The following is a 24,563-nucleotide window of genomic DNA, read 5'->3' as shown; positions in this document are numbered from 1 at the left end:
CCTGTTAATCAGTCTCACGTCAATTTAATTCTTAGACCAGCTAAAAGTGTTACCTGAAACACTTCTTTTGTTGAGCCAAAAGACACAACCAAGCCAAAGGGCAGGAGAAGGAAGGCTTTATTACTTGCAGCAAGAAAGGAGAACACCAGGGATTTTCCCAAAACGGTGGCTCCTTGAACAGCCAAATTGGGAAAGTTTTAAACTGTCAACTGAAAAAAAAAAAGCACAAACTGAGAGTTGTGAGTTAAGTTTTATTTGGGGCAAAATGAGGACTATAGCCAAGGAAACAGCCTCTCAGATAGCTCTGAGGAACTGCTCGAAAGAGTTAGGGGGAAGGTCAGCATGTATGTGATTTTGGTGAAGGGGGACACATGGAATCAGGGACACATTTTGGCAGAAATTTGCTGCTAGTCACGAAATGGTGGCTGCTAGTCACAAGGAGCAGATGTCTCCATTAATGATTTTAGTGCTTTTCTAGATATGAGAAGATAAAAGAAACTGGGCTCATAAAATCTTCTGAAAATATCTAACTATCTGAAGGCCTGTTCTGCCGGGTTTTCCCAGAGCATAGACTGCCTCATTCCTGATCTCTGTCCTGAATTCCATTCAGGGTGTGTTGAAGGTTGTGAAACAAAATTTATATATATATATATATATTTTTTTTTTTTTTTTTTTTTTTCTTTTTGTGGTATGCGGGCCTCTCACTGTTGTGGCCTCTCCCGTTGCGGAGCACAGGCTCCGGACGCGCAGGCCCAGCGGCCATGGCTCACGGGCCCAGCCGCTCCGCGGCATATGGGATCCTCCCAGACCGGGGCACGAACCCGTATCCCCTGCATCGGCAGGCGGACTCTCAACCACTGCGCCACCAGGGAGGCCCAAAATTTATATTTTATGGCAAGACAAGAGAAATTTAAACATAAATTCTTCTCTGCCCTTTGGTCTCCTCTCTCCCCACACTGTGCATTGTGCATCTGCATTATACATTGACCAAACCTCCCCCATAGGCAGGGACACTTGCTCAACCATAAAGAGCAACATTCTCCTAACATCAACAAGGCAACTCCCTCCTTAAGAGATACCATTTCTTCTTGACCTTGTAAGGGGTTACATGACCAGCAGGATGGCACTTAGATCTGAATTATGTAAACGTTCAATAAAATGTCATTTGATGTTCAGCCCTCTGTCTCAAAAAAAACTTATACACCTCCCTGGGTTTCTAATGGGCAGAACAGTTTTCAGAGTTTTCTGAGATGCTCTTCCCAGGTTATAATCCTCAAATTTGGCTCAAAGAAAAATTTCCAGTTCTCTTTTAGATCAAGTGATTACTTTTTTGTCAAGGTCAGAGACTACAGTGGCTAGTGACTTCATTCTTATAGAACCAGATGGTAAGGGACAATTTTATTTCACAAGATCATTAATTACTGAGACCTGTTCAAGAGCAAGCATCATGACCAGGCTGAGATCACAAATGATTTAGGCTTAAAATGGCTTCTCTTATGTCAAAAAGTTATATTTGATTCTTTTTCTTTGGGGACCCCCTACTGCATTTGCCTACAGAAGGGCAGAGGAAAAGTTCTTCCTCTCTGACAGTCTTCATGACTGCCTGGAGAAACAATGATGGACTCAGGAGTTTTTCTCAGCCTCGATGTGCACAGAAATCTTTATGCCTATGGTAAAGGGGCATGGAAAGGAGAGGGTTCTCAATGTGTAGAAGTTCAGATGCTTTCAAAGGCAGGCAATGTGCCCTGCACTATAATGCCTGTTGGGCAGGAAGAAAGTTTCCTGTACCCTTCTAGATTTTTCTGGTTAGTCTAGGAATTAAATTGACATGAGACAGATTAAGATTAAGAGGAGAAAATCAAACAAAATTTAATAATATGTATACATGGAAGAGACCCAGGAGAACTCAGTAAATCTCCCAAATGGCTGAAATCCTCACCTTAAATACCACTTTCAACTAAAGACAAACATGTTGGGTGTAGTGGTTTGGGACTTCAAAGGGGAAATTCAGCTTGCACTGCAACTTCAACTAAACAACAGTTCTTCGTGTAACACTGCCGGATATTGGAAGATACACAGGCCCCTCGGCCGACCGAAGGCATTCCTTCATTGAGGCAGTTCGCTAGCCGCAGAACACCCTGCTTCAAAAAGTTGATTCAGTTTAGGGCACAGTGGGTAGCTTGTGTCTCTTTTACTTGTTAGAAAACACACGTATTTAGGCTGCGTGTCAATCTAGACATGGCGTCTATAGCGAAAAGCCTGGTTTTCCCATTTTGAAAGCTCCATTCTTGCAGCCGGAAAAAACCTGAAAAACACTGTTGTTGCCGTGTTTCTAGTCCCTGCAGGCATGGCTCTGAGAAAAAAAAGAGTTTTCTCGAAAGAAAGAGGGTGCTTCCAGGTCCTGGGTGGGAGCTCTTCCTGCCCTGCTCTAGAGCTAAGGGGAATCTCAACGGGGGCCCTAGCCTCAACGTAAGGCCTTGATTTGGCATCCAGAAGGGTAGGCGTGAAGCAGGTTCCCTGAGGCCTTTAGTCGCAGTTCTGCACTCGTTTAACGGCAGTAAGTGTCTAGAGACTCGTGGCCCCGTCGCATCAGCGCCAGTTTCAGGACAAGAACTCTGAGGACCCGCCGGCTCCTCTGGGCTTGCTGGGCCACACTCAGACCCGTAGGTCCTTCAGGGTGCCCCAGGGTAGGCCGAGGGAAGGGTAACACACTGCAGTCTACCTTGGGGGAGCTAGATGTTGATGTTCCAACTACCAGGTTTTTTTTTTTTTTTTGCAAAAACCCCTAAATATCCTGAGCCCTCCCTTACCTCTTCAGAACAGTCCCTCAGAGCTATCTGAGAGGCTGTCTCCTGACTTAAGTCCTCAGTATGTCCTCCAAATAAAACATAATTCTCAACTTTTAGGTTGTGCATTTTTTTTCAGTCAACATTTAATTGTATGGCTCACGTAGGTACTATGCCTAAATGTAATGGGATGAGCTGTAAATTATTAAAACTAGATAAATTCTGTCAGCTCTACCACTAGCTGAGATCAGGCTTTCTTCTCTGGATACTTCTGTCATAGACCTTGGCAGATATGGGGTCTGTGTTGGTCTTAAAATTCTTCTTAGAATTGTGGGGACTCATTCATTCTTTCAACAAATTTTACTGCTTATATTCTATGTGTCAGTTACAGTGCTGGGTCTTGAAATACAGAAGTCAACACACGAAAATACAAGGATAAAACACATTTTCTACCATATTAACTTTTTTCATTCATTAATTCATCCTTAAGTCATTCAACACGCATCTTCTTATTGAATACTGATGAGGGATCAAATGCTATGCTAAACACTGAGTATATAACTGCAAATGAGATGGATAGGCCCTGATTTTGATGTCACTACTATCTTTTGTTGTGCCATATAGTGGGACAGCTTCATTATTCCCTTTACCGTAAGTTTTGGTTTTTTTGCGGTACGCGGGCCTCTCACTGTTGTGGCCTCTCCTGTTGCGGAGCACAGGCTCTGGACGCGCAGGCTCAGCGGCCATGGCTCATGGGCCCAGACGCTCCGTGGTATGTGGGATCTTTCCAGACGGGGGCACGAACCCGTGTCCCCTGCATCGGCAGGCAGACTCTCAACCACTGCGCCACCAGGGAAGCCCTACCCTAAGTTTTTATCACAAATTGCTAATGAAAATAAAACTGTTAGTGGAGTTTCAACATGCATAGGTAAATGAGAACACAGAACTCCCCTTTCGCATGCCCCATTCTCCTCCTTCTAACTCCCTATGTGAACTCACTTTGTGCCAAGACCAAGAAGATGTGCCCCAATAAGAACCAAGCTGATTTCCTCACACTGACAGGGGCTATTGCTCACTTAGAAGACTTGATGCTTAAGTTTGATAAGCAACTAGAAGACCATGGAGACAACCTATAAAAATGATTTGTCTTGGGAGAAAATACTAAAAAGGGTTAATGTGCTGTTCCACATGTCTAACCTCCTGGGATTAAACCACAGGCACCAAGGTCACCAAGGGTACTTGGCAACAATGAGCTAAAAATGAAAAAAAAGCATCATACTGTTATTGTATTCATCTTCCCCCAAGGCACTCTCTGATAAACACCACAACCACTAAGGGAATTGAGAACAGCTTCCTTGTGGGGCAGGTTATATATGCATCATTTTCCAAAAAGTTAAATCATATCCAGCTATCAGCACACCTCACTTAAGGTGATTGTAATGTATGAGATTAAATGTTCCTACCTGATTGGAAAACTTCTTGTCCTCAATTCATTGGCTATACTGGATTATTTTTCTTGGGTCAGACCTTCAGACTTCTACCAGAAATCGTTCCTTTGGGGAAACCAGGCCTTCTCAGAAACTCAGGAAACTGAAATGGAGACAGAAAGAGAGAAGGAAATTATTTGGACATATAGACCTCAATTGTTTGGTTTTAAGTAAACGTCCCAGCATCTTGTAAATGGTATAATAACTTTAGGTAAATTCACAGTTTATAAGTTTGTGTACTCATAAACTGAACATATTATGATAAGAGTACAGGTTGCATTTTGTGTCTTCAACTCAAGCAAAGACTTCAAAAAAGTCCCAGTTATCCTTTGTTCATTAAGACACAAAGAAAAGGCAAAAAGGGCAAGTTTCTAAGTCTTTTTCTTTAAAATTTACTTCCTTTCTTCAGTCTTCATCAAGATCTTCAGGAAATTAACTTTATTAAAGTTAATTATTCATAAAATAAACATAGGAACCTGCAGAAGACTATTTCACAGAGACCTGTAATGTACAATATCCATTGCATACATGCACCATGAGCTTGTCTTTTCTAGCACTGGCATACACAAAACTCTGTGTGTGTGTGTGTGTGTGTGTGTGTGTGTGCGCACACATGTGTGTCTTTTTTTTGTGATGGAGCCATAGGGAGAAAATAAATCTATTGGCTGCAATTCAGTGATGTAGAAAGATTTAAGGGTAAAGGAAAAGGCTACATCAAGTGAAGCAATAAAGTCATGAGGTTGTGCTTCCATAATAATAACAATAGCAGTCTCTGTAACCAAGGGAGCAGGCTCCTCAAATTATAGTCACACCTGTTAGACCATCTGCCCATAAATTTCACACTATCATTAATGGAAAACAAATGGCACTGTCTCTCTTTCCCTTTATCCATTGGCCATTCTCATATAAACGATTTTTCTCTTCAAGGTCGTGCTCTGTCCTATCTGTTTAAAAATATTAGGATTTAGGAGGAGTGATACATAATGTGCCATGCCTTGGTACTTGTACCAGTGATGGCTCTGTAAGGAGCACTGGATTGTTAGGAGGCTATAAATTGAATTCCGCTAGAAGCAGAACCTGAGGCAATAATTTGAATGCAAACTGTTCATCTGGGAGGTGCTTCCAGAAGACTCAGAAGTGGAGTGGGAATTGAGAATGGAGGCATGGAAGGAAGCCAACAGAGGTGCATTACTGAATAAATTACTCCTGCAGGAAACTGCTGCCAGTACTTCAGGGGAGTTCTGTGAAACTCTATAGAACATGTCTCAGAGTTATCCCAAGAACTGGTGAGAAACTTGAAGTACTTATCTTCCAGTCCCCTCTGTCCTTGGTTGAAAGCTACATCCAGATACATTAACTCCTGTACATTTCTGGCCTGCCCTAAGGTGGATAATTGCAGGTGGTAACATGAGTCTATCAGCATATACTGGAATGATGAGTGCTGGGGAGATATGAGTGGAGCATTGAAACCATCTAATACAGTCGGGGCAGGAGATATTAATTATTGGCTTGCAAGTCCAAATGGGTAACCTTAAATTCCTGCGTTAATGGTTTTACTTTGAGGTATTTAAGCATGATGTATGAGTAAAAATTTCCTCTATTAAATCAAGTTGAAGATCCTAAGTCCCTAAACTTCTGGAAAACTGTGGGTATCTTTTTAACAGATTTTTGAAAAGTAACATGATTAAGATTTCAAACTGACCATCCATTCATTCATTCATTCACTCATTCAACAAGCATTTATTGAACACCTAAAGTATGCCATGGGTTAAACTAGGCACCCGTGTTACTGTTACTAAAATCATTATCGTGCCACCTAGAAGTCAATGTATTGTGACACTCAAATAAGAAAATCCATAGTTACCGTAAAAATTATTACAGAGTGATATAGGAAGACACGGTAAGACCTTAATTCATGCTGTGGACAGTAGTATATGGGGGATATCAGTAGGGCTTCCTGTAGAAGGCAATTGAAATGGATACGTAACATGAAGGAAGGGTGAATTTTTGAGGAAAAGAGAAGATAAATTCATGTTTGCCAGAAAATGAATGGTTAAGGATCAATCCAGAAAGGAGTTCCATTCATAATCAGTATAAGAAATGTCACTGGGGCTTCCCTGGTGGCGCAGTGGTTGAGAGTCCGCCTGCCGATGCTGGGGACACGGGTTCGTGCCCCGGTCCGGGAAGATCCCACATGCCGCGGAGCGGCTGGGCCCGTGAGCCATGGCCGCTGAGCCTGCGCATCCGGAGCCTGGGCTCCGCAACGGGAGAGGCCACAACAGGGAGAGGCCCGCGTACCACAGAAAAAAAAAAAAAAAGAAAAAAGAAATGCTCACTGGAGTGTAAGAAAAGAAGACAATGGCGAGGGTGGTAGACGCCAGACCATGAATGGTCCACGTGTGTATACTCAGTGCTCTGGTCTAGTCTTTGGGTTCCCCTCCACATGTATACGTGGAAACCTGACTTTCCGGAGGTGACGGTAGTAGCAGGTGGGGCCTCTGGGAAATGGTAAAGGCCTTAGTGCTCTTATGACAGAGGCCCCACAGAGCTCCCGAAGCTCTTCTGCCAAGTGAGGTTACCATGGGAAGTCTGTGACGCAGAAGAGCGCCCTCATCTGACTGTACTGGCACCCTATTCTTGAACTTGCAGCCTCCAGAACTGTGAGAAAAAAATGCCTGTCGATTATGAGCCACCCAGCCTGCAGTATAATCTTACAGCAGCCCAAAAGGACAAAGAGCGTTGGGATGTGAGATTTTACTCCAAGAAAGATGGGAATCCACTGAAGGATTTTAACTGGTAACTTAGAAGAGAGACAAGTTTCATAACACAATCAGGCATTTTTATAAGAAAACTTGGTTTCATTTTCAGAAAGATCACTCTGGAAATACTGTGACTAGATTTTTGGAGAAGGGTGACGGCAGTCCCGGATATAGAAAGATGAGTTACTAGTCCATCAATGTAAGTCAAACAAGAAAGTGGAGATAGAAAGTGTGAATTTGTGGCTGAGAGTTCTTTTCTTTTAGCACTTGAAAAATGTTATGTCAATGCTTCTGACCCCAGAGTTTTAGACAAGAAATATGCTGTCATTGGAATTGGTGTTTCTCAATAAGTAATGCATCATTTCTTCCTGTCCACTTTCGAGATTTTTTTTGTCTCTACTTTTCAGAAGTTTAGTGATGACACGTCTTGGCAAGGATATCTTTGCGTTTTTCCTCTTTGGGTTTGTTCAGATTCTTGAATTTGCGTTTATGTCTTCTAAAAACTTGGGAACTTTTTAGCCATGATTTCTTTGAATACTTTGTCAGTCCTACTTGCTCTCTTTTTTCATTCTGGAACTTTGATGATATGAATGTTAGTGCTTTTGTTACTGTTTACAGATTCTTGAGATCCTGTTCTTTCTCCCATCTTTACCCCTCAGTCTATTTTTCTCTGTACATTTGGTACATTGTATTGATCTCTTCTAAGTTCATGATTCTATGCTTTGTAATCTCCACTCTATTTTTTTTTTTTTTTTTGCGGTACGCGGGCCTCTCACTGTTTTGGCCTCTCCCATTGCGGAGCACAGGCTCCGGACACGCAGGCTCAGCGGCCATGGCTCACAGGCCCAGCCGCTCCGCGGCATGTGGGATCCTCCCGGACCGGGGCACGCACCCGTGTCCCCTGCATCCGCAGGCAGACTCTCAACCACAGCGCCACCAGGGAAGCCCTCCACTCTATTCTTGAGCAAAGTTTTTTGATTGTTGTATTTTTCAGTTCTACTGTTCTCATTTGTTTTTATTGTTATAGCTTCTAGTTCTTTGTTTACATTTTCTATTTTTCCCATTTCTGTCAAGGAACACATAATTGCTAATTGAAGCATTTATGTGACAGCTTATTTAAAATCCTTGTCTGATCATTTCAATAGATGTTTTATCTCAGTGTTGGTGTATGTTTATTGTCTTTTCTCATTTATTCTGTGATTTCCTGGTTCTTGGTGTCATGAGTATTTTTCCATTGTATTCTAAACATTGTGAGTTATTATATGACTCTGTAACCCATTTAATTTTATCATTACTTTTTAGAAGGAAGTCATCCTATTTGAGGCATAGTATGAGGACTGGGGGGTTACGTACAGATTTCCATTGGGCCCTACTGACAATACCCCAGCAAAAGTGGGCACTTACATTGTCTCACTGCAGACAGATCAAGTAGAAGTTCAGCTATCCTATTGGCCCTTCTGACACCTTCCCCCCAAAAGTGGGAACATTAATATCATTGTGTTGCCTTTTAATAGGAGTGGAAGTTCATCTCCCCAGTAGATTTCTTGACACAGGGGAGGGGAGAAGTGAAGTGTTTGCTGTCCTTCCTCCCACTTCATTCCTTCTTGTTGATGCTGGGTGTGGGTAGAGGGTCAGCTACCTACTGGCCCCACTGACACCAGGGTAAGAGGAAGAGAGCTGCCAAGTAGCCCTGCTTGTGCCATCTCATTCTGTCTTATTGCCTCAGGATGGTTATGGGGATTCAGCACCCCATTGGATCTCACTGACATCATGTGTTGGGGGTTAGTGGGGTGCCTACTCCCGCCAACCTGTAACATCCTATTCTTATTGATGTCAGGGAGAGATGGACGCTAAGTCCCACCATTGGACCCCACGACTGTGTGAGGGCAGCCCAGTGTTAACAAGCCTGTCAGGCACCACCTTTTTTTTTTTTTTTTAAATAAGTTTATTTATTTATTTAGTTGGCTGTGTTGGGTCTTCATTTCTGTGCAAGGGCTTTCTCTAGTTGCGGCGAGCGGGTGCCACTCTTCATCGTGGTGCGCGGGCCTCTCACTGTTGCGGCCTCTCTTGTTGCGGAGCGCAGGCTCAGTAGCTGTGGCTCACGGGCCCAGCTGCTCCGCGGCATGTGGGATCTTCCCAGACCAGGGCTCGAACCTGTGTCCTCTGCATTGGCAGGCAGATTCTCAACCACTGCGCCACCAGGGAAGCCCAGGCACCACCTTTTAAAGTCTGTTTGCTAATGGAAAGGGGTGGAGGCTCAGCTCACCACTGGACCACACTGAAACAACCCTGGTGGGGAATCAGAGCGCTGGCTCTTCTGGAGGGCAGGAGTGGGGTGGTGTGGAAGATCAAATCCTACCTTGGCCCAACTGAAACGACAGGACATAGGGGATGGGTGCAATATTCCACTGGCACTTGGCTCGAGTAGTGTGTATATTCCACTGGCACTTGGCTCGAGTAGTGTGTATATTATTGCCCAAATGGTCTTCTGTCTTTAGCAACCCCTTTCCTCATACTTTGGCTAGGGGGAACAGGGTTTTGTGTTTTTTTCTGAAGCTTTTTTGTCTGTTGTTCTGTTGGTGGTTATTGATTGGGGGTTCCTGTAATACCCTCTCCAGGATGTATGGGAAGCAACAGGAAACACAGGGGACTCATCACCATGTTATTCCTCAAGTCCCAAAGTCCCTAGTGAAGTCTGCCTTCTCATTTCCACCTTTCAGCGTCTTCCTATGTTTGTTTGTTGTTACGTTCAGGGCTTTAGTTTTAAGTGGGAGAACCTGGGAGAAATGGGCTATTTCATCTTCTTGGAAGCAGAGGTCTGGAGGCCTTTTGATGTTAAAAAGTACTGCTGACTATAAATTAAAATTTGATGATATACACCTTGCCCTTTAAGAATTATTCTACTAGATGATGTGGCTTCCCAAAGTTGCTACAATTTGATTTTCATACTTCTAAAAGCCAAGTGTTTTGCTGGAGTTGAAATTTAAAGATAAGCAAGAGATGAGGCTAAGATGATCTATGTGGTAACAGATTAAAGTTGGAAACATCAATATACATTCATGTTTAGCTTAATATTGCTTCATATTACCTTAATACACATGGTTATGTAGAGAGATACTTATAGATATGTGCGTATACATGGGTAATGTGCACACATATTATCTCTTTGCTCCGTCAGCTGAGAATATCTAGAAGCAATGACATCCGAGCAGCAATTAGCACACCCCACACCCAGATCCTTCTGTCTAATACTGTTCTCCACTAAAAAGACCTAGTTATCCTTGAAGAAATAGCTGATTCTAGGACTAGGGCAGTAAATATATAAGATTTATATACAAGACCATCTTATAGTGTCAGAAAGTAAGGAAGTTCCAAAAAAAAAAATACAGGATGGGGATACCTCAGAGTGGCACAAGAGCCAACTGAAAAGAGTTCACAAGGGTCAGGACTAGAGCAATTTGAGGAATAAAGTAACTAAAGTAGAATTAGATTATAACTCAAAGTATAAAATAAAAATCCATGAGTTCTTCTGATATAAATAAATAATTAGATACATAAATGCAGGAGAATAGATAAATCTCCAGTGCAAAGGAATTCCAAATAGTTTATGTAGTACTCCATCTTAAGCACAACTCCCTATTCCTTAGTTGTGGGCTCAGCATATTGACTTCCTTCCAAAAAAGTACAGTATGAAAAAGGGAAAGCAGCAATCTTACGATGGAGAAACCTGAAAAACACTACCTCAGCCTGGTGATCAAAGTCGACCTCAGCATTCATAATGCATATTCATACTTTGTACACTTGATGTGATCTGACAAAATAACCCTTCTATTCTGTGGTCTTCCTCCCCAAAACACATAATCCCAATATTATCATGAAAAATGCATCAAACAAATTCTAGTAGTGGGCATCCTACAAAACCCTAACTACTCAAAATTGTCAAGGTCATCCAAGGAAAATCTGAGAAGCTATCAAACCCAAGAGGAGCCTAAGGAAACATGGCAACTAAATGTAATGTGATGTTTTGGATGAAATCCTGGAATAGAAAAAGGACATTAGGTAAAAACTAAGGAACTGGACTAATGTATGGACTATAGTAAATGATAATGTATCAATATTTGTTTATTGATTGTAACAATGTAACATACTAATATAAGTGGATCATCATAGAGGGAAATGGGTATAGTGTATATGGAAACACTTTATACTATCTTCTCAATTTTTCTGTAAAATTAAAACACTTCTAAAAATAAAGTCTATAAAAACGCTGCGTTTTCTTGTTTTATGATTATGTGCCTGTATTTCCTAATGAATATGTAAATTTGCTTTACCTTCCTTGATACTGATATTACAGAAAATACTAAGTAACTCTGAAAGAATTTGTAACTCCAGTTCAACAAGCAATAATTCTTGTATTAACTCTTTGGAAGAACCCACTGAATAAATCAAAGCAAATTGTCTTTAAAGCCTGAATTTCTTTTCAGTGTTTAATCTTTTATATGATTAATGCATACCACAAGCAAGATTCTGTTTCAAAGGGCAGAAAACATTGATTGTAGGCAATGTCTAAAGTACAGTGAAATATTAATGCATGATGCTATAACAACTTTAATGTATTTTATGTTTTCAAAATGATGAATTGTTATTTCAGTCAATAAAGTATTCACTTTTATACATTTCCTACCCATCTTTTCCCAAGACACCCACAAGGAAATGATACTGTCATCTGACATTAGGTTCATCAATTTAAATTGGAGTTTTTGGTAGCTGTGGTTGCCAATGGTACTGGAATGTGTGATACTTTTACAAATCCTCTCCATGGCAAAATCTGATCCTCACAAGGTAAATCACAGTAGGTGCCTAAAGCCAAATGACATATAGCTTTGTAGCTAGATTACCAAGCATTTTACTTAGAGGCACAATAGAATGTAGAAAAGGCCATTTCTCTTTCTGTCTTTTTCTGCTCAAAGGTCACTCACCATCTTACTTTTTATCAGCCATTTCAGAAGTTTTCCATAAATTTAGACTATATAATGTCACTTAATGTGAATGTAGCTCAACATTCTGTTTTAGTACAGCTAATCTCACATTATTTTATTGGTGCTAAATATGTAAATCATCAGCAAATTTTTGTACTTAACTTTTTTTTTTTTGGATGTGGACCACTTTTTAAAGTCTTTATTGAATTTGTTACAATACTGCTTCTGTTTTATGTTTTGGTTTCTTGGCTGTGAGGCATGTGGGACCATAGCTCCCCGACTAGGGATTGAACCCACACCCCCTGCATTGGAAGGTGAAGTCTTAACCACTGGACCGCCAGGGAAGTCCCTGCCTGTACTTAACTTTTTTTTTTTTTTTTTGCGGTACGCGGGCCTCTCACTGCTGCGGCCTCTCCCGTTGCGGAGCACAGGCTCCGGACGCGCAGGCTCAGCGGCCATGTCTCACGGGCCCAGCCGCTCTGCGGCATGTGGGATCTTCCCGGACCGGAGCACGAACCCGTTTCCCCTGCATCGGCGGGCGGACTCTCAATCACTGCGCAACCAGGGAAGCCCCCTGTACTTAACTTTTAAAAATAATTAAAATAAGCTATTCAACACATTTTTCCTTAAAAAAAAAAAAAGCAATTCTCCTTAGGCTGGCCCTGGGCACATATGTGACTTTGTCATTTTTTCCATGGACTATTTTCTTATCTGTTCTACGGTGTCACATTTGTTCTACCTTCTCAAAAAGAAGCATTTAAAAATTCATCTACGCGTTCATGCATTCATACATTTATTAAATAAATCTATTGAACACCTACAGACGGCACAGAAAAAAAGGCAGAAAACTAATCTGGGTTGCACAGAAAGTAATGAACTCAGTTAAAATTTTTGGTGAAAATAGGTATTACTCAATCTACTGGAAATTACATTTCATTATGGGGACTCACAGACTCAAGGAAAACCAAGACCTAAATAATAATAAAGTAATAAAAGCACTAGCCATTTACTGAGTGCCTGCTTGTACCTGACTCTGAAACTCTAAAATCATTACGGATGTTCTGATGATTGTCTGATATAATTGTAATCTCCATTTTACAGATGAAAATAACAAGGTTCAGAGACATTAGGTTACTTGCCTAAAGTGAAGTGGCCCAGAAACTACAGAACTGGAAATTGAACCTTAGACTTCATAATGCCAAAGTCTGTGCTTTTAATCACAATGTGTGTGTGTGAGAGAGAGAGAGAGAGAGAGAGAATGTGTTTAATAGAGAACCTCTGAGAAATGGCAAGAAAACTGCCAGGTATCCATAAAACAATAATTTAGGAGCTTCTTACTATACAAGTAATTGTTAATCATATGGCTGAACTAAGGATCTCTCACTTTTGAACTAAGAAATCAAAAGCTTCCAGAAGTTGAGTCTAAATTTTACACTTACATAAGATACTTCATACAGAATGCTAAAGTATAATAACTAAAGAGCTCTGAAAATACTGGAAGCATTCATATAAGTATGATTTCATAATGTGGATAATAGAGGATTTAAGAAATTGGCAGATGCGACTGCAGACTCATTTGTTATCATTTCTGTGAAGGGCAAGATAAATGAATAAAATGAGAAAAGTGACAAAAGAATGGCTAGCAATTTTAGGTAGTTTGCTGAATCTCCATACTAGGAAAGACTAAGCAAAAAAAAAAATTCTCGAAATATTATTTTGAAAGCACCTACAAGTGTATATGGTCTTTTTACACCAAATAACTCGGAATTATGAACTGTCAAATAAGTCTAATCTTCTCTGATGATAAAATTGCTGACTGTATTTGAAACTATGGAATGAAAAATGAGGTAATAATCAGAAATTCTTAAGAAAAGGAGTAGAAAAAACAAGATTATAAGAGTTATGTTAAAAAATATTTTGAAACAAACATAAAATCCCCATTACTGGTACAGAGCTTTTAAAACTTTATTTTGGTTTTAAGTTTTAATAAATATTTATATGTTTACATAATTACTGTCATAAGGAAGACACAATTGTAGGTCAACTTTCTTCATTCTTTCTTTATTAAGCATTATTCTATTTTGCTCCATCATCTTGTAATTATAATATAGTAACTGTGTAACTTTCTACTAAGTGGATATTTCCTAAACTGTTTTCCTATTGTTAACAATTAAAGGTGTTTCCAATTTTTTGTTATTACAAATGACATGACAATGAGCATCCTTATATAATAATTTTCTGGATTAAAAATTGTTTATTGGCATAAGCTTCCAGAATTAGAATTAATGTGTAAAAAGCTATTAACATTTTTATCTTGCTAGACATTGCCAAATTACTTGTCAAAAGATGGAACCAAATTATATTGCAAAAATCTTTGCCAACAGAAGACATTATATATAATTTTTTGATTTTGCTAAATTAATAAGTTGGAAACCTATGTTCCATTTCTTTGAATTTTTTGATATCAGAGTGCTGCTGGAGGCTGGGAGGGCAGCCATGTCCGTGAAGGCTCCCCAGAGTTGGAGCGGGGAAGTGGAAAAAGGTCAAAAAAAAATACTAATTGTATTTTCCCTCCATTGTTATCTCTCACTCTCTTCTGCCTCTGTGTAACTTACATCCAGGTAGCTGGAGAAAAATCATGTGGCAGGGCAAATTGGTATTCCAATAAATTAATAATCACCAGCTTCAAATGGATTTTCAAGACTGGAAATATTGCTCTGACTTACAGTAAGCTCTTTCTAATTCTCCTTAAGGACTATTTTCTTAGAAGCTTTACTTAACCTCCATCCTCTCTACTTCCTTCACTCTGAGCCGGTGAGGTGCTTCATGGCTCATTAAGAACACAGAGGTCAGTAAATAGTCCACTGCCAAATCCATTAATTCATTAGCATTTGCGTTGATCTTTGTATTCCCTTTTACTACAGGAGTTAAAGTTAAAAGGCCATGTGCACTACAGATAGCATTTCATTCTCTCTCATCTTCTCAAGTACTTCACAGCACTGCATTTTCTACAGCCCATCTACTCCTTATGAAGGATTCTTGCCAAAGTTCAACCTCATTCTAGACTAGTAACTCCAACTTAAAATGTTAAAAACTATACGTGTAACATGAAAGCCTCCCTCCTCCCCTAATCCCTGCATATCTTCTTTAGCCAATTCATGTCTGAACTTTTCAAAATTGTTATCTTCATATATTGTTTCCATTTCCTCACGTCCCATTTACTCTATAATTTACATCCATCTGACTTCTCTCACCGTAATCTCACTGCCCACTGTCCTGAAATTTTACTTATGAAGGTCACCAGCGATCCCCATGTCAGTATAGCCAATGAATAGTTTTTGTCCTATTTCTAGGCTCTTTCCTTCTTTAAAAAAGAAAAAGAATAAGAAAAACAAAAACCATTTTTTTCTTCTATGCTTTTACACTCTCATCTTCTGTCTTGGTATATTTTATTGGCTTTCTGTGTTTAATCTGATTTCTAACATTCTATTAGTTTCCTTTATCTTCAGTGGAATAAACCAGTATATGAAGGATTATTCTCAACAGTTAGTTCTCATAATAACAGTACTAGTAGCAGCAGTCAATACTCTGTAATGCTTATCATGTGCCAGACACTATTCTAAGACACTGTTTAAATACATATATAGAGAAACACACACACACACATATATATATGAGGTTTTCCTCATAGGCCTATGAAATAAGCCTATTATTATACCCATGTTACAAATGAGAAAACTGAGGCAATGAGAGGCCAAGGTCACATGATCAGTACTTGGTGAAGCCCCGCCTGAGTTAATGCTGGAACTTTAGAGTAGACAAGTTCATAATGTCTCACAGATTGGCCTTAAATGTGAGCAACATTTAATTAATGACTTGTGAAGTATCAGAAAATAATGGAACATTTTAAATTGATTGGGAACTACTAAGTCATGTATCAGTAACTAAGAATGACTCTTATTGAATGAAATTATTTTTCATTATTCTTTTGAAAGGAGAATATTCTCGTGTTAGTGTTTCAGTTTTTTTTCATTCACATATTTATTCATTTATTAGACACACATTTCCTACACACCTTCTATGTGCTAGTGTCTGCTGCAAGCCTTGGAAGATTCAGTGGTGAGCAAAAAATTACAAAGTCCTTGCTCTTAAGCAAATGTCCAGTGGTGGAGGAAGACAGAGTAAACATGTAAATAAATTTTGTACAGCGACAGAAATACAACTGGACAATGGGACGGAGAGGCAGTGAGGAGGCAGGTCTCTTTGGTCAAGATAGTAGTGGTGGCGTTTGAACCGAGACCTTAATGATCAGAGGGAAATTGGTCTGGGTAGAAGGATTAGCCAATCTAAAGCTGGGAGAGCAAGAAGTAGAGCTTGTTGCATCTGAGGGACTGAAAAAGACAACTGTGCCTCGAACCCCATGAAGGTCAGGGAAAGATGTAGTAAGTGACCAGAGCCCATGGTCCCTGTGAGCCTGGCTAAGTAGTTGAAAATTTAATCTCTTTACAATAGATAGCTTTTAGAGGTTAGAAGCAGTGCAATAATAGCATCTGATTTATGCTTTTTAAAAGACTACTTTGACTGTTGAGTGTCCTACAAAAGCAAAATACTTGTGTCTCTATGAAGTGCAGATAGTAAATTTTAAAAAGCCCAATGAGCTCATAAGCAGTTGGTTTACTAAGTGTAATCATTTATCTTAACTAGACTTCATTAATATAAGCTTGGTGACCTTGGGGCCCTGGGACATATTAGATTAGGGAAACCCAACTATTTTCAAATAGTGTGATTTGAAAAATTCTCGAAATTGTTGGGGTTCAGGAAGATTATTTTATTGTTGGGCCTGGATGGGAAGTTTAGAATAAGAAAAGAAAGTATGATGGCTGGCTTCCATCTATTCTCCCTTTCTGTGGGAGAAATATTGATGGGGTGACTACTTTGCTGTTGACCCAATGCTTAAATTTCAGAGCTAGTTCAATCCAGTAAATATTTGCTGAACAACTATTATATGTTAGGCACCTAGCTGAAACTGGGAATATAAAGAGAATAATTAATAATAAAAGCAGGTATTACTAACAAGAGACAGGCACTATGCTAATGCTTAACATGCACCATCTCAAGTTACATTAATTTACACACTAACCATATGGGGTAGATGCATTTATTATACCGTTTTCCGGGTGAGAAATCTAATCCCTTTAAGGATTAAGTTACTTCTCCAAGGTTACACAGCTAGTTAGGGGCATAGGCAGGATTTGAACTCAGGTCTGGTATCAGCACCAATTCTCTTAGCCATTATGCTCTATAAGGACCTTACTTGAGAAGTTCAGGATTATACATATATGGGTACAACCAACCCTAAGACCATCTGGCAAAACTGGCTGCTTGAGAAGTCCTGGATTTATGTAAGATGCTCTTGGAATGGAGAAGATCGTGAAGGAGGGTCCCCAAAACACACTCTCTATACTAAGGGGCAACAGAAGAGAAAAAGAATTAGCCTACAGCAGTATGATATTGAGGACCAAGAAACAGTGTTTCTCTCTTTTGTGAATAGTTACTAAATTATTTCTACTTCAAAATATCAGAAAGAAATCACAGTACTATGGGCAGTTTGCGGAGCCACCCTATCCTGGCAGGTGTAGAGTTCATAGTATGACCCTGGCACCTAAGTGTAGTTAAGTAAGCTTTCATTTTTCTTTAGCCTTAAAGCAAAGTAGCTTTCTGATAGGTATAATTTAGGAAAGTCTTCAAAGAAAATATTTAAAGTCCACTATCTCAGAGAAAAGCAATTTTGCAAAAGATCTATCGGCAAAAGCAAGGCCAAACACACCAATTATTTAGTGAGACTTGTATTGTTATATCATTGCTCATGTTGTTTCTTTATGCATTTACCTGGAAGAAGGCTTTTAATGTTCAACAATTCTCAAAGAGATAAAGACCCACACTGATGTGTCAGAAAGAGCTTTGCCCTGGAATTAGATCAGTTTAGGTTTGGCTACTTACTAGAATTAGGTAACATTCTTAATCTTTCTGAACCTGTTTCCTATCTGCAAATAGGGATAACACTATCTATTACAGAGGGATGTGGTTAAATTAAATGACACATGTAAATGAAATATATCCTTCCAGACTGAGAACATACCTAGTAAATGTTAAGTGATCTGCAAATATTCTGCTTTCTTGAAATGGATGAAACCTGTTATCATGTTCTTAACCAATGGTCTAAATATCAAGACAATATTTAGTTAAAAGTTATATTTGTTCTTTCACTGTCCATCTGCATTTTAACATATTCTAACATATTCTCCTTGATCAATTGTGTCAATATTAGTAACATTTGTCATTTAAGCTATTACTGTTCATATGTTTAAAATATTTCAATGCGATATAAGTCATTACTCAAAGGGATGCCTAGCTGGCTTTGTCAAAGATTTATTTTAAGTAAAAATGAAAGACACATTTTTCATTTTCACCAAGTTTTATTGAACAGTGTATTCATTAACTGTATGAACTTTGTGGCCAACCCAATACAGTAGCCAAGACATGGAAACAACCTCAGTGATTTTTGTGGATGAATGGATGAAGAAAATGGGGTGCATACAACCTACTATTATTCAGCCATGATAAAGAAGGAAATCTGGCTATTTGTGACCACATGGGTGGATTTGGGGGGCATTATGCTAAATGAAATGTCAGAGAAAGATAAATACTTTAGGATCTCATATGTGAAATCTAAAATACTGAACTCATGATAGAAAGAATGGAATGATGGTTGCCAGAGCTGGGGGTTGGAGGTGAGGAAAATGAGTGAAGATGATCAAAAGATAAAAACTTCTAGTTATAAGATAAGTGAGTAATCGTGATGTCATGTACAGCTTGGTCGCTACAGTTAACAATACCGTATTTTATGTTTGAAAGTTGCTAAGAGAGTAGATCTTCAAAGTTCTCATCACAAAAATAAAATTTGTAATTATGTGAATTAAGGTTAACTAAACTTATTGTGGTAGTCATTTCACACTATATATATATATATATATCAATCATCACATTGTACACCTTGGACAGATACAATATTATATATCAATTCAATCTCAATAAAACTGGAAAAATCTCATTTATAGTTTAGCATAAATATATCAAATGGGTTTCTTGACAAGATTAATAATAACTACAGATAAAAGGAAATAAGATATTGTTGTTGCTGTTGTTTGCTTTTCCAGAGTGCAAAACACTAAAAAGGGGGGAGGTGAGTATGGGCTTGCAAATGCTGCTTCATGGGCCCTAATGCTATGATACAGACATTTAGTCCAGATCTGAAAGAGAACTTGAGTCATTTCAACAAATCTGCAAAACAGTCATGTTCAAAAATGAAGAGATATCAGTAAATTCTTTTTCACACTGCAAGAAATCTGCCTTCAGCTTTCAGCAAAACCTCAGTTTTTGGGTTATGAGGGTAACAGTTCTTAAGCAAGCAGTACAATGCTTCCACCAGTGCTTTCTCCCTATGATGAATAAGTTTTCAGTCTCCCCACCAGTGCTCATCCTTTCTCCCCTTAATGTCTTGGCCAAAATTCAACCATCAGCCCAGAAAACTCCTTCCCAGTTTCATTGACTGTACGTGACCACGTTATTTCAATCACCTTGGCACATTTATATTACCTACTTCCTAAGTAAGGTAGGTATTATATATATGAGATTTTAAATAAAAGAATGCCTGTAAAGTACTTAATGCTCAACTCCTGGCACAATATGAATATTCTGTAACTGCTGACTAGCATTATTATTATATCATTTACATTAAAACTAATCTGTACTTTCTTTCACACACCCATGTTCTTTGTCCCCAACTGGGGTAAAGGAAATAAATGAACATTTATTGATTATCTACAGTGAGAGTATAGAATGCAGTGTAGGCTATAGAATTAGTGGTGTTCAAGACTGAAACTGACCTGGATTTGAATTCCAGACCTCTCACTTACTTAGACTTTACGACGCCTCAGTTCCCTTACTGATAATTAGTGATAATAGACATTTCAGGGACCACGGTAAGGATTAAAAATATTATGTTTGGATCCAGAAAAGTCATTCATTACCTCATTTAATGTAAACTCTTAGATAATCTGATTGAGTTTTGAGAATCTGATAACGGCTCTGCATCCTTTTGCTATTTGCTAACTATTCATAGCATTTTGTATATAATTCCAGGGCTTTGCTAATATGAAAATCAAACAAAGGCTTTAATTGGCACAAAGAACTCAGAGAAATTGTTATGGGGCAAGAATTAGAATTCTTCTTGAAATACAGACTATCATCCTGGAGAAGAAAGAACAACATTTTAATGTGGTCAAATTTGGGTCAAAACTATGCACTTCCATAATGGTGTTTCTACCAGGTCTTGATTTGACTGGGATTGAAATTTCTGACATTACTGTCCACATCACAGACTTGAAAACCTGGCAGACAATCAAGTGCAACCTATAGTTAAAGGTCGCTCATCTAAAAAAATGGGTATGTTACTACCATTCTGACAAGAGCGTTATGAAGATTAAGAAAAAGCACAAATAAACTCTCCTAACACCTGACAGCTAAGTAATACATCTTTCAGCTCTTTCAATTCTTTTTCCTTCTTACCTGACTTATTTCCTTCCTTGCTCTGAGTTCTCACTGTGTTTCATGTCCCACAATGCTGAAGTCATTGTAATGCTTTTACTCAGAAATCTCACTTAACATTTAGCATAGTAAATAAGAAAGCCTAAGAAGTGATTGAGGTAAACTGCCATTATTACATCATTCTGATAGCCTGATTTGTCCAGAAATGTAACTATGTAATTCTCCTTTACTTTTAGTTGCTCACCATTCATGGGCACAAATTGAGTGTATATCAGATATATTAAATTCCTGGAAAATTCTCTGTGGTGTGATTTGGGGTTCTATTTGTGTACTACAGCTTTCCTAAAACTAAACTATTATCATTTCTACTCCTCTTCTGTCTGAAAATCCTCAAAACATAATTTCTAATTAATAGTTATACTAATTGGCATTATAGTCACTCTTTTTTGCTTTTTCTCTGATTATAAGTATCTTCTGACGCTTAAGTCAATCAAAGGGGTTCTCTACCTATGAGGAAGTTCAAAGAGGAAAGTAGGAGGAGTAGGGTAAGAAGACATTCACACATAGAATTAGTGGAAGCCTTAGCAGTAACAAAGCTAGTGAAATTAGAGCTAATTAATTATCAGTCAGGAAAATTTCATCATGTGTTGTCATTAATTGGTCAACTAGGGTAATTAGGCTTACAAACAATAGAAAGCAAAGAATGGAAAATCTATTGTTTCTGCCAGCTTCTCCTGCTTGTTATAAGCGTAATTTTCTCCTAGTTTATGAAACAATAACAGTTTGGTATTAGAATTTAAATGCCATCAATATAAGATATGGAGATATGTGAAGCCTACTACACTTTCTTCGTAAACTAGTAGTATAGCATCATAAATTCCACAGTAGAATGATTTAGTTGAAAGATAAAATTCATGCGGAGTACACTATTTGTTTAAACTTCAAAAGAATCAAAAAGGATTGCTATATCTTGGCACACTCTTCTTTGTAGAATATGTTAGAGCCGGCCTTTTTTTGATTAAGAGCTACTGTTCTGTAGAGAACACTTTTTTCATATTCATAATCATCAGGCAAATCAAGGATCTGACTTCCTTAGAATCAGTAAGTGTTTTTTTCCTCACTTCTTAACAAAGAACAGAACAGCTGATAAGAAAACTAAAATACCTCTTTTTATTGATGTATAGATGATTTACGATATTATGTTAGTTTCAGGTGTACAACATAGTGATTCAATATTTTTATAGATTATACTACATTTAATTATTATAAAATGATGGCTATATTTCCCTGTGCTGAACAATAAAATCCCTCTTTTGTTAAAAAAAATAGCAAATGATGGAATGTTAGACAATTAATTTATTTCCCATGAATAATGATCAATAACTATGGGACACTGGCCCATGTAAATTAAGAGGCTTCTTTTTCCATGTGATTCTGAATACAAAATGTATCCATATTCAGGAATCGTTTTCAAAGTGAATTTTTTTTGGTACCTTAATAATCATAATGGGTAGTAAGATCAATTTGTTTTAACACTTATGTAGATAAGTGTTGAATATAAAATGATAAAACGTAGGGTCTTTTCACTTTTTAATTTTAACTCTGTATATGAGACAAAGAAAACGAACTGCTTTCTATCATACTGTAGTTTTTGCTCAACTACTACGACCAAAATCCTTGAAAGAGAGAATTACCTGTTTGTGTCCTTTCAGAACAACCCCCTTGCATACCAGGGCCATAAAAAAACAATAGCCTTGAGAGACCATTCAAGGAAATCATTGTTATTGATTCATCCCTCAAATAGGACCCAATTGAGCAACAAAATGATGCTGAAGTTTATCGTTTCTTCTCAGTGAATTTATAACTCTGGAAGATTTAAACGTCTTTTCCTAGATGACAGAGGTGGCTTCTATACACATACACAACGGACACATACACACAAATAACATCCTCATATCCATTTTACATCTGTAATTCCACTCTGAATTCTCCCTGCCATTAACCAACTCAAATGCCACATTATTCAACTCCTTTCCCTTGCTGGTTGGATTGGGTTCAGGAAACAGGGAGTAATTTTAATGTCCTCTTTAGTAAACCTACACCCTATTTATGAACGAAGAGGAAATAGTTTTGGTTTCTATTTTCTGATATCTTGAGCCTTTCATATGATTGCATCTCTCCAACTATATGGCTTGCAGAATTAGTATTATGACTAGAGATGCAGAAAAGTTTTGATGCCTAAAAATGTCTTCTCATCTACTAACTGATGGTTGGCACTCAACTCTCATCCCTTTATCTCGGAATCTCATCCCTTTAGCTTAAATCTTTTTTTCCCATTAAAATTCAAATACTGGTTGTGCTTTAAGATTGTAGTCATTTTTACCTCAGCCTGAATGATCCAAAAGCAAGTTTTGATGATGTGCAAGAGGGAAGAGAACTTGAGGGCATAGGTGTTCTGCAGAGGGTATCAGGGAATAGAGAAGACAGAGCAATAAATAGACTCACAGGGGAAACTCAGAAAGTGGAGCTTGATGAAACAAGCAAACATCACGGTTTTGCTAAGGTCTATTCTAATTAGTTGTTATTCGTGTGTAAAAGTTTGCCTAAAAAGCATAACCTATGAGTGATTTGTGCCCCTGCATATTACAGATGTATAATATAATTCAAACAGTGCAAGGAACACACAGATTACCACATGGCCTCAGCCATGCTCCATTTTGTAGTCTGCCCACTTTGAGCATCAGAAAATAGATTGTAGAAATCTGGTTCATCTTATTTTAAACTTCTCATTCCCCAAATTTGAAATAGTATTTATTTAAAAACTAGGCTCTTTATAAAGATCACAAAAACACTATAAAGTATTCATTGAAAAGAACCTAACATTTACTACTGTAGTACATTATGTACAATTTATTGACTATTTCTACTGAATATACATTTATGTATTACATAATCTAACATTTATATTAAGTATAACTATAATATGATTCTTGTGTCAACCTTGACAAAGCTGGTGAAATCCTTTGCTACAAAAATATGTCTCTGCCTTCTATTTTTGTTTCAGTATTAGTTTCCACATTTGCCAGCAAGATACTTTTCATCCTACTAAACTAATAGGCCACTTAGTTGAATACTGGATAAAATACAAATTGCAGAGAATTCTCCATTTTTGTTTATAATTTTAAAAATTTCAACTAAAAGTGCAAAGCTTTTTATCAATTTCTGTAGCTTGCTCTCTTCCTAAACCTACTTGCTTCTTCCATCAGTATTTAAGTTTCTGGTTTTAAATAACTGTGACTCTCCTTTAATGTGTTCTATGTTAAAGGCTTTCTCTCCCTTTAGAATTGTTAGTAGGAGAAGTGGTATTTTTGTGGGAAGAAAACTGCATCTTCTCTACTACTCAGCTGTCAGGACTATAGTGCTACATCCTCAGTTGTATAATCAAAAACCTGGCCTGGCATCAACTAGTGGGATTAAAAACCACTTTTTCAATTCCTTGCAATTAAAATATTTACATCAACTTCTCTTGGTTTTGACAATAGCATATAGAACCCAGTGTGGGTGTGGCTCATGATTCTGCTTCTCTGACTCATGATCTTAGACTTCTTGCTTCCAACTTCCTAATGAATGTGCCCTTTAGCAATTGCTGGGGGCCAGGTTTGTTTACTGCTACTCCTTTCCAACAGTTCAAGGCCATGAGGCATCTCTTGAATGTATTTCTTTGCTACAAAGTATTTCTCTCCCCTGCCCTCACCCCACTCTCAGGTTCTGTTGCTTATTTAAGATTTGCATCTGTAAAGAGTCCTTTGGGTTTGTTTCCTTGGTGGACTGGCTGTCTTCCAAGATTTTGTTGTTAATCTTGTCTGACATTTTAAAGATGACCTTTCGGTGTTGTTATAAAACTTCTCAAGGAAAGGAAAACAGAAGTGCTCATCTAACCCTCTT

The 24,563-nt window shown here is 38.3% G+C and overlaps 1 long non-coding RNA gene across 1 annotated transcript in view; it reads right to left on the bottom strand.

Moving 5' to 3' along the window:
• Positions 1 to 24,563, bottom strand: part of LOC308610706 — a 108,315-nt gene that overhangs the window by 37,576 nt on the left and 46,176 nt on the right. The window contains exon 3 of the long non-coding RNA XR_014014615.1: positions 4,250 to 4,376. This is a non-coding gene — a long non-coding RNA (uncharacterized lncRNA). The remainder of the gene's footprint in view (positions 1 to 4,249; positions 4,377 to 24,563) is intronic.

Source organism: Mesoplodon bidens, assembly GCF_964165515.1.
Source record: "Mesoplodon bidens genome assembly, contig: HAP1_SCAFFOLD_205, whole genome shotgun sequence".
NCBI classification, from domain to species: Eukaryota; Metazoa; Chordata; class Mammalia; order Artiodactyla; family Ziphiidae; genus Mesoplodon; species Mesoplodon bidens.
Note: the sequence above shows the minus strand (reverse complement) of the source record. Positions and strands in the feature narration are given on the sequence as shown.